The sequence below is a fragment of the Rhinopithecus roxellana genome, chromosome 7, assembly GCF_007565055.1.
Source record: "Rhinopithecus roxellana isolate Shanxi Qingling chromosome 7, ASM756505v1, whole genome shotgun sequence".
Taxonomy (NCBI): domain Eukaryota; kingdom Metazoa; phylum Chordata; class Mammalia; order Primates; family Cercopithecidae; genus Rhinopithecus; species Rhinopithecus roxellana.
Genome location: NC_044555.1, coordinates 32,761,541 through 32,776,396, shown reverse-complemented (window position 1 = coordinate 32,776,396; position 14,856 = coordinate 32,761,541). Strand labels below are relative to the sequence as shown.

Genomic DNA, 14,856 nt, shown 5'->3' with positions numbered 1-14,856 from the left:
TTACTGAGTATATACCCAGAGGAATATAAATCGTTCTATCATAACGACACATGCACACATATTTATTGCAGCACTATTCACAATAGCAAAGACATGGAATCAGCCTAAATGCCCATCAATGGTACAATGAATAAAGAAAATGTGGTACATATATACCATGGAATACTATGTAGCCATAAAAAAGAACAAGATCATGTCTTTTGCAGGAATATGGATGGAGCTAAGGGCCATTATCCTTAGCAAACTAACACAGGGACAGAAAACCAAATACTGGATGTTCTCACTTATAAGTGAGGGCTAAATGATGAGAACACATGGACGTATTGAGGGGAACAACACACACTGCAGCCTACCTAAGGGTGGAGGTTAGGAGCAGGGAGGGAACCAGGAAAAATGACTGATGCATATTATGCTTAATACCTGGGTGATGAAACAATCTGTACAACAAAGCCCCATGACACAAGTTTACCTATGTAACAAACCTGCACATTACCCCAAACTGAAAATAAAAGTTCAAAAATAAGATCAAATGAGGGAAAATATATATGTAAATCAGAGCATGTCCTTGGTCTGCCTAAAACCTTTGTATGGCTCTCAGTGGCTCTAAGAATAAAGATCCAAATCTATTTTAAAAGTCTCTTGGCCAGGCGCGGTGGCTCACACCTATAATCATCCCAGTGATTTGGGAGGCCGAGGTGGGTGGATCACGTGAGGTCAGGAGTTTGAGACCAGCCTGGCCAACATGGTGAAACCCTGTCTCTACTAAAAATACAAAAATTAGCCAGGCTTGATGGCATGGGACTGTAATCCAAGCTACTTGGGAGGCTGAGGCAGAAGAATTGCTTGAGCCTGGGAGGCAAATGTTGCAGTGAGCTGAGCTCGCACCACTGCACTCCAGGCTGGGCAACAGAGCAAGATTCCATCTCAAAAACAAACAAACAAAAAAGTCTCTTATGACCTGGCTCCACCGTACCTTTCCAGATTCATCACAACTTCCCTCATCTGGGTTTTCCAGCAGCAGACACTAAGACAAAGTTTGGTGTACACAGTGTTTATTAACGAATGCCAATATATGTGAAAGGAAAGGAGAAGGAAGCAGAATGGAACAGAGGAAGAAGTTGAACTTCAATGCAGGGCCAAGAAAGCCTTGGCCAACATAATGGGGAGCTCCAAAGTGAGTTTTGCTCATCACAATTATCCTGCTTCAGGCCTTTCTATCTTGCCTAACATGCGTTTGGGCATGACTCTAGGCATGAACTTGGGCAAAGTGGGTCTCTTCAGCCCTGGTAGATGTTGGTGGAGCTGACAGCTGGCGTAAGTTCTTCCCTGGAGGGGGATCTGCATGACCCCTCTCCATGTGTATCATGCCCTTCACCACGTGCTCCAGCCGTACTTGATTTCTCCACTTTCTCAAAGCTCACAGAGCACTTTCCTCCCCTCAGTCCTTTGTGTCTGCTGTTCCTTTTTCTTGAAGCACTTCTCCTGGCTCCCCTTTCCCTGAATTCTATGACCTTGGGCAAGACATTTTTTTCAGATATCAGCAATAATGAGTAAAGAGTTACTTCTACTCATAGCACATCTCATAGTTTGTAATTTGTGCTTTTTAGGGGAGTAAATCCTTCGACTCATTATTTTGCATAATTATTTGTGTATTGCTTATGTCTCCTGCTATACTATAAGCTCCATGACAGCAGAATTGTGTATATTTTATCTTCAGAGACTAGTGGGGTACCTAGAATATAATAAATGCTCCATAACTATTTGTTGAATGAATACATGGATGAATGATTAAAAAGTAACCTGGGGGCTCTGGGGTCCTACTGAAGGAAGTACCAGGAGGTGGGAGAAGCTTACAGGTGGAAAGATGGAACCACATTCAACTAATATAGAGAGCTGGCTTCTTAACAATGATGTTTTCCATTCAGACCTAATGTTGTTGAACTGAGCATACATTTAGGATCTGGCAAGCCATTTTTGAGCAAAGAATGCAGGTCAGAATTTTTTCTTAGCACTACGGCTCATGGGCAATTCTGTCCAGATTTGTACCATTATGCCTATTAGAAAGTGTGACAATCTCTAATCTCCCTTTCAAGAATTTCTTGAGATCAAGAAGTCTAACACCCACAGTCTGACTAGTCCTGAAATCAACCAGATTCAGGTCCTTACATGGATGATCTAGCCCCACAGGAACAGAAAGATCTTAAACTGCTTACCTAGGTCCTAAAACCATGAGGTTCAGCCTGGAAGTTCATTTGGACCCATCTCATGGACAGGTAGGGTAGAAAGAAGTATAGTTGCCATCAGCCCTGCATGGGCTGGGCTTGGTAGAATGTGTTCATGTGGGAATTCTTTCCTAGCATTTCCCAAGAAACTTAGATATTTTCCCAAATCCAGGATCCTCAGGAAAATCAGTTGAGAAATCAGAAAAATGAGAAAATATATTATAATATTATAATTCCTTGATAAGAATTAAAGCTTAAAAATCAACAAAGAGATGTTACTGGTTGTAAGGAATCTGCTGACCTCGAATGGAAGGCAAGAGCAGGAAACACTGGAATTCTGAGCAGGAGGTTAAGTGATCAGTTTCAGGGCAGGAACACAGAAGAGAAATGGTTACAGTTGAATCAGTCAGTCTTGCCTGTAGCCGTTGCCATCTAATATGTGAGTGGCTGTGGGTCTGTCTGCTGCCAATGGTGAATTATTCTTGCAAATAAAATAAACATTAGTCAGTTTATATGCATAGAATACTTTAAACCAATCCTTTGGGAAATAAAAAATTTTAGGTTCAAAATAAGTCCTTAAATTAGCAATTTGATATGTGATTTTATGTCATGCTGTTAAGCTTGGTAGGATATACAAATACATTATTTGAATACCACCCAATAATGTTCATTGCCATTTTTCAGTTTGAATATCTGCTAATAGCTACAGGTCTTTGTAAATATTACAAAACTTAATATTCTTATTTATTAAATATATATATTTCAGATATCAGCCATACTGGGTAAAGTATGAGTGATTTTGGAAATACTTCAGGAAGAGCTTGTGATTTTAAGAATTCCTGACAATACCCAGGTATTCTGATTTCTCATTTCTGAATCCCAAAGATTAATAACTGTTAGAAATGTGGAAGCACTAACCAACATGAGCCCCAAGCACCCCCAGGCTCACTCAGCAGCAGTCTTTCTTATCAGTTTCCTCATGTAGGCCTCAGTTTTCTCATGTAGGCTCCAGGTAGGTGGCTAAATTATTGGGAACTAAGGACTTTATTTCAACTTGGAGGTTACTTCACTGTTTTACCTCTGGATGCCATTCTGAGCTCCATTTTCCTTGACTAAGGCCTATTCCTCCTGCCCAGCTTTTCCTAGAGTCACCAAGGAGAAGAGCAGTGGACATTGCTCTTCATATCTTTCGTGAAGAGTGAGTTGTTGCTTTATGCCAAACAGGCTACCTGAAGAATTGTATGCTAGTTATTTTCTATTTGTGCCTCTCTCCTGGCCCCAGATCCATGCTCTCTCTGCTTCTCTGCCCTGCTGTGTGTCACAAGTGGCTGACTCTGGCAGACTGCCTCACCTGGACTCCCTTTGGGTTAGATTTTGGCCCAGAGACTTAATCCAACCCACTGCCTGTTTTTGTAGATAAAGTTTTATTGAAACACAGCCATGCTCATTTGTCTCTGTATTGTCTATGGTTGCTTTTACACCACACTAGCAGAGTACAGAAGTTGTAACAGTGATAGTATGGCTCACAAAGCCTAAAATATTTGTTACTATACCTGACTTAGGCCAATGTGAGGTGAAGCTCCAACATTAGATAAGAGAGTGGAAGCTTCTGCTTGATGTTCAGCTCTGGAAGCAGCAGTATCTCTCCTGGCCTACAGCTCTTACCAGGAGGCCCCTCCCCATGGCTCCATCTCTGAGCTGGAGGCCTAAGAATAGTGATGGCTTCCTGCTGCTGTTAGTCTCTGGGTGACTCAATGTCCCTTCCTTGTTCTCTTAAATCTGCTCAGAATTTTGTAAGTAGACCTTAAAGTGTCTTTATTTGCACCATCTGAAGTGATTGTTTTCCTGCCAGAATCTGACTAATGCAACTTGACTACATGCCTCACTTTGGCCACTTACTTGAGTAGACCCCCTTGGCAAGGGATACCAGTCTAGGTTGAGCCAGAGTCTGACGTACCACCACCACAGGCAAGGTGATTTACCTCTTGGCTAGCCTAGCAGTCCTTACTGATGAATTAGGGTCCTTAGTCCAGGCTTTGCCCTTAAGAATAGTTTATCCCTTTCTACTGTTGAACCATCTTCAAAGTCCTAGCATGCTCTGTGGTTGACTCTTATACAAATTATACAAGAAAACAGGAAGTTTCTTTATACTTTTTTCTAGTAAAATATAATGAGTTTAGAAATCTCTTTGAGTTAGGTTGGTATCTGGATTAATTTATTCTAAATGGGAGTTGAAATAATTTCTTCTTTCAAGTCTTATCAGAAACACAGGCTAGTCTCCATCTATATTTGTAGGATTTTAGTTGGAATGGGAATACCATGACATCAACTCTAAGTCTGGCATTTTGTATTTTTTATTTGATGCAGTGATTTTCAAATCAATACCCAAATAATACATGGCTGCTGGCATGTCTATCTCTGGAATTTATATAAGAAACCTTTTTTTTTCTTTCTTTGCAGTGTTGACTATCACCCAGGTTGCCCCCAAAGCTTTCTCAAGAATAAAAATATAATTTTCACATTTTCAGTTATACTTGCTATCTGAAATAGTAACTACAGAATATGAATTTGATCAAGGAAGGTTATGGAAGAAACAACATTTGAAAAATGAGAAATCCCCAAGTATTAGAGTCATATATGGTGCTATTGACTTCAATAATCTTACCTCCCATCTTCTTTCTGCCTCTCTGTTGGACTATGTATAAATTTCCCTATACAATAATTAATTTAAAAAACAGACACCCCCATTCAAGGGGCATTATATAATAATTTTAGGAATGTATGTGCTACATCTATAGTATTGGTGGTTAGATTATTACTTATGAGTTTGTGCTCACTTTGGCAGCACATATGTACAAAATTGGAATGATACAGAGATTAGCATGGCCCCTGGGCAAGGATGACATGCAAATTCATGAAGCATTCCATATTTTTTAAAAAATTGATAAAATAGGCCACTAGCTAGATTAAGAAGAAAAGAGAGAAGATTCAAATAAACACAATCAGAAATGATAAGGGGGATATTACCACTGACCCCACAGATATGCAAACAAAAATCAGTATTACAAACACCTCTATGCACATAAAATAGAAAATCTGGAAGAAATGGATAAATTCTGGACACATATACCCTCCCAAGACTGAACCAGGAAGAAACTGAATCCCTGAATAGTCCAATAATAAGGTCTGAAATTGAGGCCATAATAAATAGCCCACTGTGATGGTTAATACTGAGTGTCAACTTGATTGGATTGAAGGATACAAAGTACTGATCCTTGGTGTGCCTGTGAGGGTGTTGCCAAAAGAGATTAACATTTGAGTCAGGGAGCTGGGAAAGACAGACACACCTTTAATCTGGGTGGGCACAATCTAATCAGCTGCCAGAGTGGCTAGAAGATAAGCAGGCAGAAAAATGTGAAAAGAGAGACTGGCCTAGCCTCCCAGCCTACATCTTTCTCCCATGCTGGGTGCTTCCTGCCCTCAAACATCAGACTCCAAGTTCTTCAGTTTTGGAACTCGGACTGGCTCTCCTTGCTCCTCAGCCTGCAGATGGCCTATTGTGGGACCTTGTGATCATGTGAGTTAATACTTAATAAACTTTATATATACGACAGAACTAATGGAATATATATATACTTAATAAACTCCTATATATATATACACACATATATGGTACAGAACTAATAGAATATATATATATATATTCTAGAGGTACAGAACTGTCCTTCTGGAGAACCCTGACTAATACACCTACCAACCAAGAAAAGCCCAGGACCATACAGATTCACAGCTGAATTCTACCAGATGTATAATGAAGAGCTGGTACCATTCCTACTGAAACTATTCCAACAAATGGAAAAGGAGGGACTGCTCCCTAACTCATTCTATGATGCCAGTATCATCTTGATACAAAAACCTGGCAGAGACACAACAGAAAAGAAAGCTTCAGGTCAATATCCTTCAGGCTAATATCCTTGATGAACATCAGTGCAAAAGTCCTCAACAAAATACTGGGAAAGTGAATCCAACAGAACATCAAAAAGCTTATACACCATGATCAAGTAGGCTTCACCCCCAGGATGCAAGGTTGGTTCAATGTACACAAATCAATAAATATAATTCATCACAGAAGCAGAACTAAAGACAAAACCACATGATTACCTCAATAGATGCAGAAAAGGCTTTCAATAAAATTCAACATTCCTTCATGTTAAAAACTCTCAATAAACTAGGCAGTAAAGGAACATACCTCAAAATAATAAAAGCTACATATGACAAACCCACAACCAATATCATACTGAATGGCCAAAAGCTGGAAGCACTCCCTTTGAAACCTGGCACAAGACAAGGATGCTCTCTCTCACCACTCCTATTCAACATAGTATTGAAATTTCTGGCCAGGGCAATGAGGCAAGAGAAAGAAATAAAGGGCATTCAAATAGGAAGAGAGGAAGTTAAACTCTTTTTGTTTGCAGACAACATAATCCTATATCTAGAAAACCCATTGTATCAGCCCAAAAGCTTTTAAAGCAAAAAACAACTTCAGCAAAGTTTCAGAATACAAAACCATTGTACAAAATCTGGTAGCATTCCTATACACCAACAACAGGCAAGCAGATAGCCAAATCTGGAATGCATTCCCATTCACAATTGCCATGAAAAGAATAAAATACCTAGGAATACAGATAACAAGGGAGGTGAAAGATCTCTACAACCACTGCTTAAAGAAATCAGAGATGACACAAAGAAGTGGACAAACATTTTATACTCATGGATAGAAAGAATCAATGTCTGTAAAATGACCATACTGCCCAAAGCCATTTATAGATTCAATGCTATTTTCATTGAACTCCATTGACATTCTTCACAGAACTAGAGAAAATAATTTTATAATTCATATGGAACCAAAAAAGAGCCTGAATAATCAAGGCAATCTTAAGCAAAAAGAACAAAGCTGGAGTCATCACACCATCTGACTTCAAACTATACTACATGGCTACAGTAACCAAAGCAGTATGGTACTGGTACAAAAGCAGACAAATAGACCAATGGAACAGAATACAAAGCCCAGGAATAAGACCACACACCTACAACCATCTGATCTTCAACACATCTGACAAAAATAAGCAATGGGGAAAGGATTCCCTGTTTAATAAATGATGCTGGGATATGAACTAGACTCTTTTCTTACACCATTTACAAAAATAAACCAAAGATGGACTTAAATGTAAAACCCAAACCTATAAAAACCCTGGAAGACAACCTAGGTAATACCATCTAGATATAGAAACAGGCAAAAATTCCAAGTCAAAGACGCCAAAAGCAGTTGCAACAAAAGCAAAAATTGACAAATGGGATCCAATTAAACAGCTTCTGCACAGCAAAAGAAACTATCAACACATTGAACTGACTACATAGAATGGGATAAAATTTTTACAAACTATGCATCTGACAAAGGCCTAATATCCAGTATCTATAGGAAACTTAAACAAATTTACAAGAAAAAAACAAAGAGCCCCATTAAAGAGTGGGCAAAGAACATGAACAGACACTTTTCAAAAGAAGACATAGATGTGGCCAACAAGCATATGAAAAGAAACTCAACATCACTGATCATTAGATACATGCAAATCAAAACCACAGTGAGATACCATCTCATACCAATCAGAATGGCTATTACTAAAAAGTCAAAAAACAACAAATGCTGGCAAAACTGTGGAGAAAAAGAATGCTTATACACTGTTAGTGGGAGTGTAAAGTAGTTCAACCATTGTGGAAAACAGTGTGGTGATTCCTCAAAGAGCTATAGACAGAAATACCATTCAACCCAGCAATTCCATTACTGAATATATACCCAAAGTTATGTATGTCATTCTATTATAAGGATACATGCACATTATTCACAGCAGCAAAGACATAGAATCAACCCAAATGCCATCAATGGTAGACTGGATAAAGAAAATGTGTATATATACACCATGGAATACTATGCAGCTGTAAACAATAATGAGCTCATGTCCTTTGCAGGGACATGGATAGAGCTGATGACCATTATCCTTAGAAATCTAATGCCAGAGCAGAAAACCAAATACTGCATGTTCCCGCTTATAAGTGAGCTAAATGATGAGAACACATGAACACATAGATGGGAACGCTGCACACTGGGGCCTATCAGAGGGTGGAAGGTGGGAGGAGGGAGAGGATCAGAAAAAAAACCTAATGGACACTAGGCTTAATACCTGGGTAATGAAATAATCTGTATAACAAACCCACATGATACACATTTACCTAAGTAAAAAACTTGCATATCCTGCACACCTCTGAACTTAAAAGTTTAAAAAAAGATTGTTACTTATGAGTTTAATGCCATACATATAGTAAGCACTAAGCAAAAATCTCAATATCGAACACTTAGTTCTTTGTAGTTGGCAAAGCATTTTCTCATGCATTGACTCATTGATCCTCATAATAATCCTGTAAGGTAAATATTATTAACTCCAACTTTATGAATTAGGAAGTAGATTTTCATATTGCTAGTGGGCTCAAGGATGGTGTGGAATTGGGGGTTGATATGTGGAAACCCCAATAGGAAGGAATGAGAGGCTGGTAAACTGAACTAGCTGCAGAGTATGGCCTCAACAAGAAACCTGAGCAGGTTGATTTCAGGGGCTGACAGGAAGATTAAGTTTGGGCTTTAGGCTATATTCAGAATCAAGGGAGAGACTGCTCCATCAGATAGATCACAGCAATGAAGAAGGACACTGAGCTATTCTGTAATACTCAGCAGAGAATCCCGGCAGGAACTCAGTGCCATGGACTGGTTCAACACAGGAAGCAGGGAAATGTCCGTCGGTGTTGTCAATTCTAGGTACCACCCAAAGGAATGCTGAGGTTCCTGTTATGTATCCTGCCTTTGTCCCATTGACTGGCCCTGTGTGTGGGTACTTTCAGTAGTAGGGACAGGGATAATGAGAGCAAGAGGCATTAGGCAGGGGTGAACCTGGGGGAGCAATTCTTTGTCTTTTTACTTCATAACCTATGCAATTTCTACTGTACCTCACTGGCTAGCATAAGCAAGGGAAGAAAATTAAGAAGAGGCGAAGAGACAAAAGTCAAGTGGCCAATTGGTGTATAGAAAGATGGGTATATTAACTAGAATTAATGGTAAGTTGTGAAAAACAAAAGAAAGATGGGTGTAATCAATAATGGCTTCACAGTGCAAATGAGTTTTTAACTGATTCTCAAAGGAAACAGATCATGTAGCCTGACATTTGCTGTGACCCTTAATACAGTTAAATGACAACGTTAATTGTACTGAAGCCCAGTTATATATTTTATCATCTTCTCCAAGGAAATCAGTTTGGTCTACTTTCTTACAATCTTCTCCTCAAAGTGTCCATTCTTAATTCCAAAGACAGTGAAGGAAATGATCCTGCCTTCCATTTTTCATGGATATAAAAACTGTTTAGAGCTGCGTTGTTCAGTATGGTAGCCATTAGTTACATGTGGCTATTGAGTGCTTGAAATGTGGATATTCTTTTTTTTTTTTTTTTTTTTTTTTTTTAATTATACTTTAAGTTCTAGGGTACATGTGCATAACGTGCAGGTTTGTTACATATGTATACTTATGCCATGTTGGTGTGCTGCACCCATCAACTCGTCAGCACCCATCAATTCATCATTTATATCATGTATAACTCCCCAATGCAATCCCTCCCTCCTCCCCCCTCCCCCCTCCCCATGATAGGCCCCAGTGTGTGATGTTCCCCTTCCCGAGTCCAAGTGATCTCATTGTTCAGTTCCCACCTATGAGTGAGAACATGCGGTGTTTGGTTTTCTGTTCTTGTGATAGTTTGCTAAGAATGATGGTTTCCAGCTGCATCCATGTCCCTACAAAGGACGCAAACTCATCCTTTTTTATGGCTGCATAGTATTCCATGGTGTATATGTGCCACATTTTCTTAATCCAGTCTGTCACAGATGGACATTTGGGTTGATTCCAAGTCTTTGCTATTGTGAATAGTGCCGCAATAAACATACGTGTGCATGTGTCTTTGTAGTAGAATAATTTATAATCCTTTGGGTATATACCCAGTAGTGGGATGGCTGGGTCATATGGTACATCTAGTTCTAGATCCTTGAGGAATTGCCATACTGTTTTCCATAATGGTTGAACTAGTTTACAATCCCACCAACAGTGTAAAAGTGTTCCTATTTCTCCACATCCTCTCCAACACCTGTTGTTTCCTGACTTCTTAATGATTGCCATTCTAACTGGTGTGAGATGGTATCTCATTGTGGTTTTGATTTGCATTTCTCTGATGGCGAGTGACGATGAGCATTTTTTCATGTGTCTGTTGGCTGTATGAATATCTTCTTTTGAGAAATGTCTGTTCATATCCTTTCCCCACTTTTTGATGGGGTTGTTTGTTTTTTTCTCGTATATTTGTTTGAGTTCTTTGTAGATTCTGGATATTAGCCCTTTGTCAGATGAGTAGGTTGCAAAAATTTTCTCCCATTCTGTAGGTTGCCTGTTCACGCTGACGGTAGTTTCTTTTGCTGTGCAGAAGCTCTTTAGTTTAATTAGATCCCATTTGTCAATTTTGGCTTTTGCTGCTGTTGCTTTTGGTGTTTTAGACATGAAGTCCTTGCCCATGCCTATGTCCTGAATGGTACTACCTAGGTTTTCTTCTAGGGTTTTTATGGTACTAGGTCTAACATTTAAGTCTCTAATCCATCTTGAATTAATTTTCGTCTAAGGAGAAAGGAAAGGATCCAGTTTCAGCTTTCGACTTATGGCTAGCCAATTTTCCCAGCACCATTTATTAAATAGGGAATCCTTTCCCCATTTCTTGTTTTTCTCAGGTTTATCAAAGATCAGATGGCTGTAGATGTGTGGTATTATTTCTGAGGACTCTGTTCTGTTCCATTGGTCTATATCTCTGTTTTGGTACCAGTACCATGCTGTTTTGTTTACTGTAGCCTTGTAGTATAGTTTGAAGTCAGGTAGCATGATGCCTCCAGCTGTGTTCTTTTGACTTAGGATTGTCTTGGCAATGCGGGCTCTTTTTTGGTTCCATATGAACTTTAAAGCCGTTTTTTCCAATTCTGTGAAGAAACTCATTGGTAGCTTGATGGGGATGGCATTGAATCTATAAATAACCTTGGGCAGTATGGCCATTTTCACGATATTGATTCTTCCTATCCATGAGCATGGTATGTTCTTCCATTTGTTTGTGTCTGTGGCCTCTTTTATTTCACTGAGCAGTGGTTTGTAATTCTCCTTGAAGAGGTCCTTTACATCCCTTGTAAGCTGGATTCCTAGGTATTTTATTCTCTTTGAAGCAATTGTGAATGGAAGTTCATTCATGATTTGGCTCTCTGTTTGTCTGTTACTGGTGTATAAGAATGTTTGTGATTTTTGCACATTAATTTTGTATCCTGAGACTTTGCTGAAGTTGCTTATCAGCTTAAGGAGATTTTGGGCTGAGACGATGGGGTTTTCTAAATATACAATCATGTCATCTGCAAACAGGGACAATTTGACTTCTTCTTTTCCTAACTGCATACCCTTGATTTCTTTCTCTTGCCTGATTGCCCTAGCCAGAACTTCCAACACTATGTTGAATAGGAGTGGTGAGAGAGGGCATCCCTGTCTTGTGCCAGGTTTCAAAGGGAATTTTTCCAGTTTTTGCCCATTCAGTATGATATTAGCTGTGGGTTTGTCATAAATAGCTCTTATTATTTTGAGGTACGCTCCATCAATACCGAATTTATTGAGCGTTTTTAGCATGAAGGGCTGTTGAATTTTGTCAAAGGCCTTTTCTGCATCTATTGAGATAATCATGTGGTTCTTGTCTTTGGTTCTGTTTATATGCTGGATTACGTTTATTGATTTGCATATATTGAACCAGCCTTGCATCCCAGGGATGAAGCCCACTTGATCGTGGTGGATAAGCTTTTTGATGTGCTGCTGGATCTGGTTTGCCAGTATTTTATTGAGGATTTTTGCATCGATGTTCGTCAGGGATATTGGTCTAAAATTTTCTTTTTTTGTTGTGTCTCTGCCAGGCTTTGGTATCAGGATGATTTTGGCCTCATAAAATGAGTTAGGGAGGATTCCCTCTTTTTCAATTGATTGGAATAGTTTCAGAAGGAATGGTACCAGCTCCTCCTTGTACCTCTGGTAGAATTCAGCTGTGAATCCATCTGGTCCTGGACTTTTTTTGGTTGGTAGGCTCTTAATTATTGCCTCAATTTCAGAGCCTGCTATTGGTCTATTCAGGGATTCAACTTCTTCCTGGTTTAGTCTTGGGAGAGTGTAAGTGTCCAGGAAATTATCCATTTCTTGTAGATTTTCTAGCTTATTTGCATAGAGGTGTTTATAGTATTCTCTGATGGTAGTTTGTATTTCTGTGGGGTCAGTGGTGATATCCCCTTTATCATTTTTTATTGCGTCTATTTGATTCCTCTCCCTTTTCTTCTTTATTAGTCTTGCTAGCGGTCTGTCAATTTTGTTGATCTTTTCAAAAAACCAGCTCCTGGATTCATTGATTTTTTGGAGGGTTTTTTGTGTCTCTATCTCCTTCAGTTCTGCTCTGATCCTAGTTATTTCTTGCCTTCTGCTAGCTTTTGAATGTGTTTGCTCTTGCTTCTCTAGTTCTTTTAATTGTGATGTTAGAGTGTCAATTTTAGATCTTTCCTGCTTTCTCTTGTGGGCATTTAGTGCTATAAATTTCCCTCTACACACTGCTTTGAATGTGTCCCAGAGATTCTGGTATGTTGTATCTTTGTTCTCATTGGTTTCAAAGAACATCTTTGTTTCTGCCTTCATTTCGTTATGTACCCAGTAGTCATTCAGGAGCAGGTTATTCAGTTTCCATGTAGTTGAGCGGTTTTGATTGAGTTTCTTAGTCCTGAGTTCTAGTTTGATTGCACTGTGGTCTGAGAGACAGTTTGTTATAATTTCTGTTTTTGTACATTTGCTGAGGAGTGCTTTACTTCCAATTATGTGGTCAATTTTGGAATAAGTGTGATGTGGTACTGAGAAGAATGTATATTCTGTTGATTTGGGGTGGAGAGTTCTGTAGATGTCTATTAGGTCTGCTTGGTGCAGATATGAGTTCAATTCCTGGATATCCTTGTAAACTTTCTGTCTCGTTGTTCTGTCTAATGTTGACAGTGGGTGTTGAAGTCTCCCATTATTATTGTATGGGAATCTAAGTCTCTTTGTAAGTCTCTAAGGACTTGCTTTATGAATCTGGGTGCTCCTGTATTGGGTGCATATATATTTAGGAGAGTTAGCTCTTCCTGTTGAATTGATCCCTTTACCATTATGTAATGGCCTTCTTTGTCTCTTTTGATCTTTGATGGTTTAAAGTCTGTTTTATCAGAGACTAGGATTGCAACCCCTGCTTTTTTTTGTTCTCCATTTGCTTCGTAGATCTTCCTCTATCCCTTTATTTTGAGCCTATGTATGTCTCTGCATGTGAGATGGGTCTCCTGAATACAGCAGACTGATGGGTCTTGACTCTATCGAATTTGCCAGTCTGTGTCTTTTAATTGGAGCATTTAGTCCATTTACATTTAAGGTTAATATTGTTATGTGTGAACTTGATCCTGCCATTGTGATATTAACTGGTTTTTTTGCTCGTTAGTTGATGCAGTTTCTTCCTAGCCTCTATGGTCTTTACAATTTGGCATGTTTTTGCAATGGCTGGTACCGGTTGTTCCTTTCCATGTTTAGTATTCCTTCAGGGTCTCTTGTAAGGCAGGCCTGGTGGTGACAAAATCTCTAAGCATTTGCTTATCTGTAAAGGATTTTATTTCTCCTTCACTTATGAAACTTGGTTGGCTGGATATGAAATTCTGGGCTTAAAATTCTTTTCTTTAAGAACGTTGAATATTGGCCCCCACTCTCTTCTGGCTTGTAGAGTTCCTGCCGAGAGATCTGCTGTTAGTCTGATGGGCTTCCCTTTGTGGGTAACCCGACCTTTTTCTCTGGCTGCCCTTAAGATTTTTTCCTTCATTTCAACTTTGGTGAATCTGGCAATTATGTGCCTTGGAGTTGTTCTTCTCGAGGAGTATCTTTGTGGCGTTCTCTGTGTTTCCTGAATTTGAATGTTGGCCTGCCCTACTAGGTTGGGGAAGTTCTCCTGGATGATATCCTGAAGAGTGTTTTACAACTTGGTTCCATTTTCCCCCTCACTTTCAGGCACCCCAATCAGACGTAGATTTGGTGTTTTTACATAATCCCATACTTCTTGCAGGCTTTGTTCATTTCTTTTCCTTCTTTTTTCTTTAGGTTTCTCTTCTCACTTGGTTTCATTCATTTGATCCTCAATCGCTGTTACTCTTTCTTCCAGTTGATCGAGTCGGTTACTGACACTTGTGCATTTGTCACGTATTTCTTGTGTCATGGTTTTCATCTCTGTCAGTTCCTTTATGACCTTCTCTGCATTAATTAGTCTAGCTATCAATTCTTCCACTCTTTTTTCAAGATTTTTAGTTTCTTTGCGCTGGGTACGTCATTCCTCCTTTAGCTCTGAGAAGTTTGATGGACTGAAGCCTTCTTCTCTCATCTCATCAACGTCATTCTCCATCCGGCTTTGATCCGTTGCTGGCGATGAGCTGC

General features: G+C 39.3%; 1 non-coding gene across 1 annotated transcript; it reads left to right on the top strand.

Moving 5' to 3' along the window:
• The first annotated feature begins 5,051 nt into the window (after positions 1–5,051).
• On the top strand, positions 5,052–5,156 carry LOC115898826. The gene has a single exon (XR_004058491.1). It is a non-coding gene; the product is annotated as a U6 spliceosomal RNA (small nuclear RNA).
• The last annotated feature ends 9,700 nt before the right edge of the window (positions 5,157–14,856 follow it).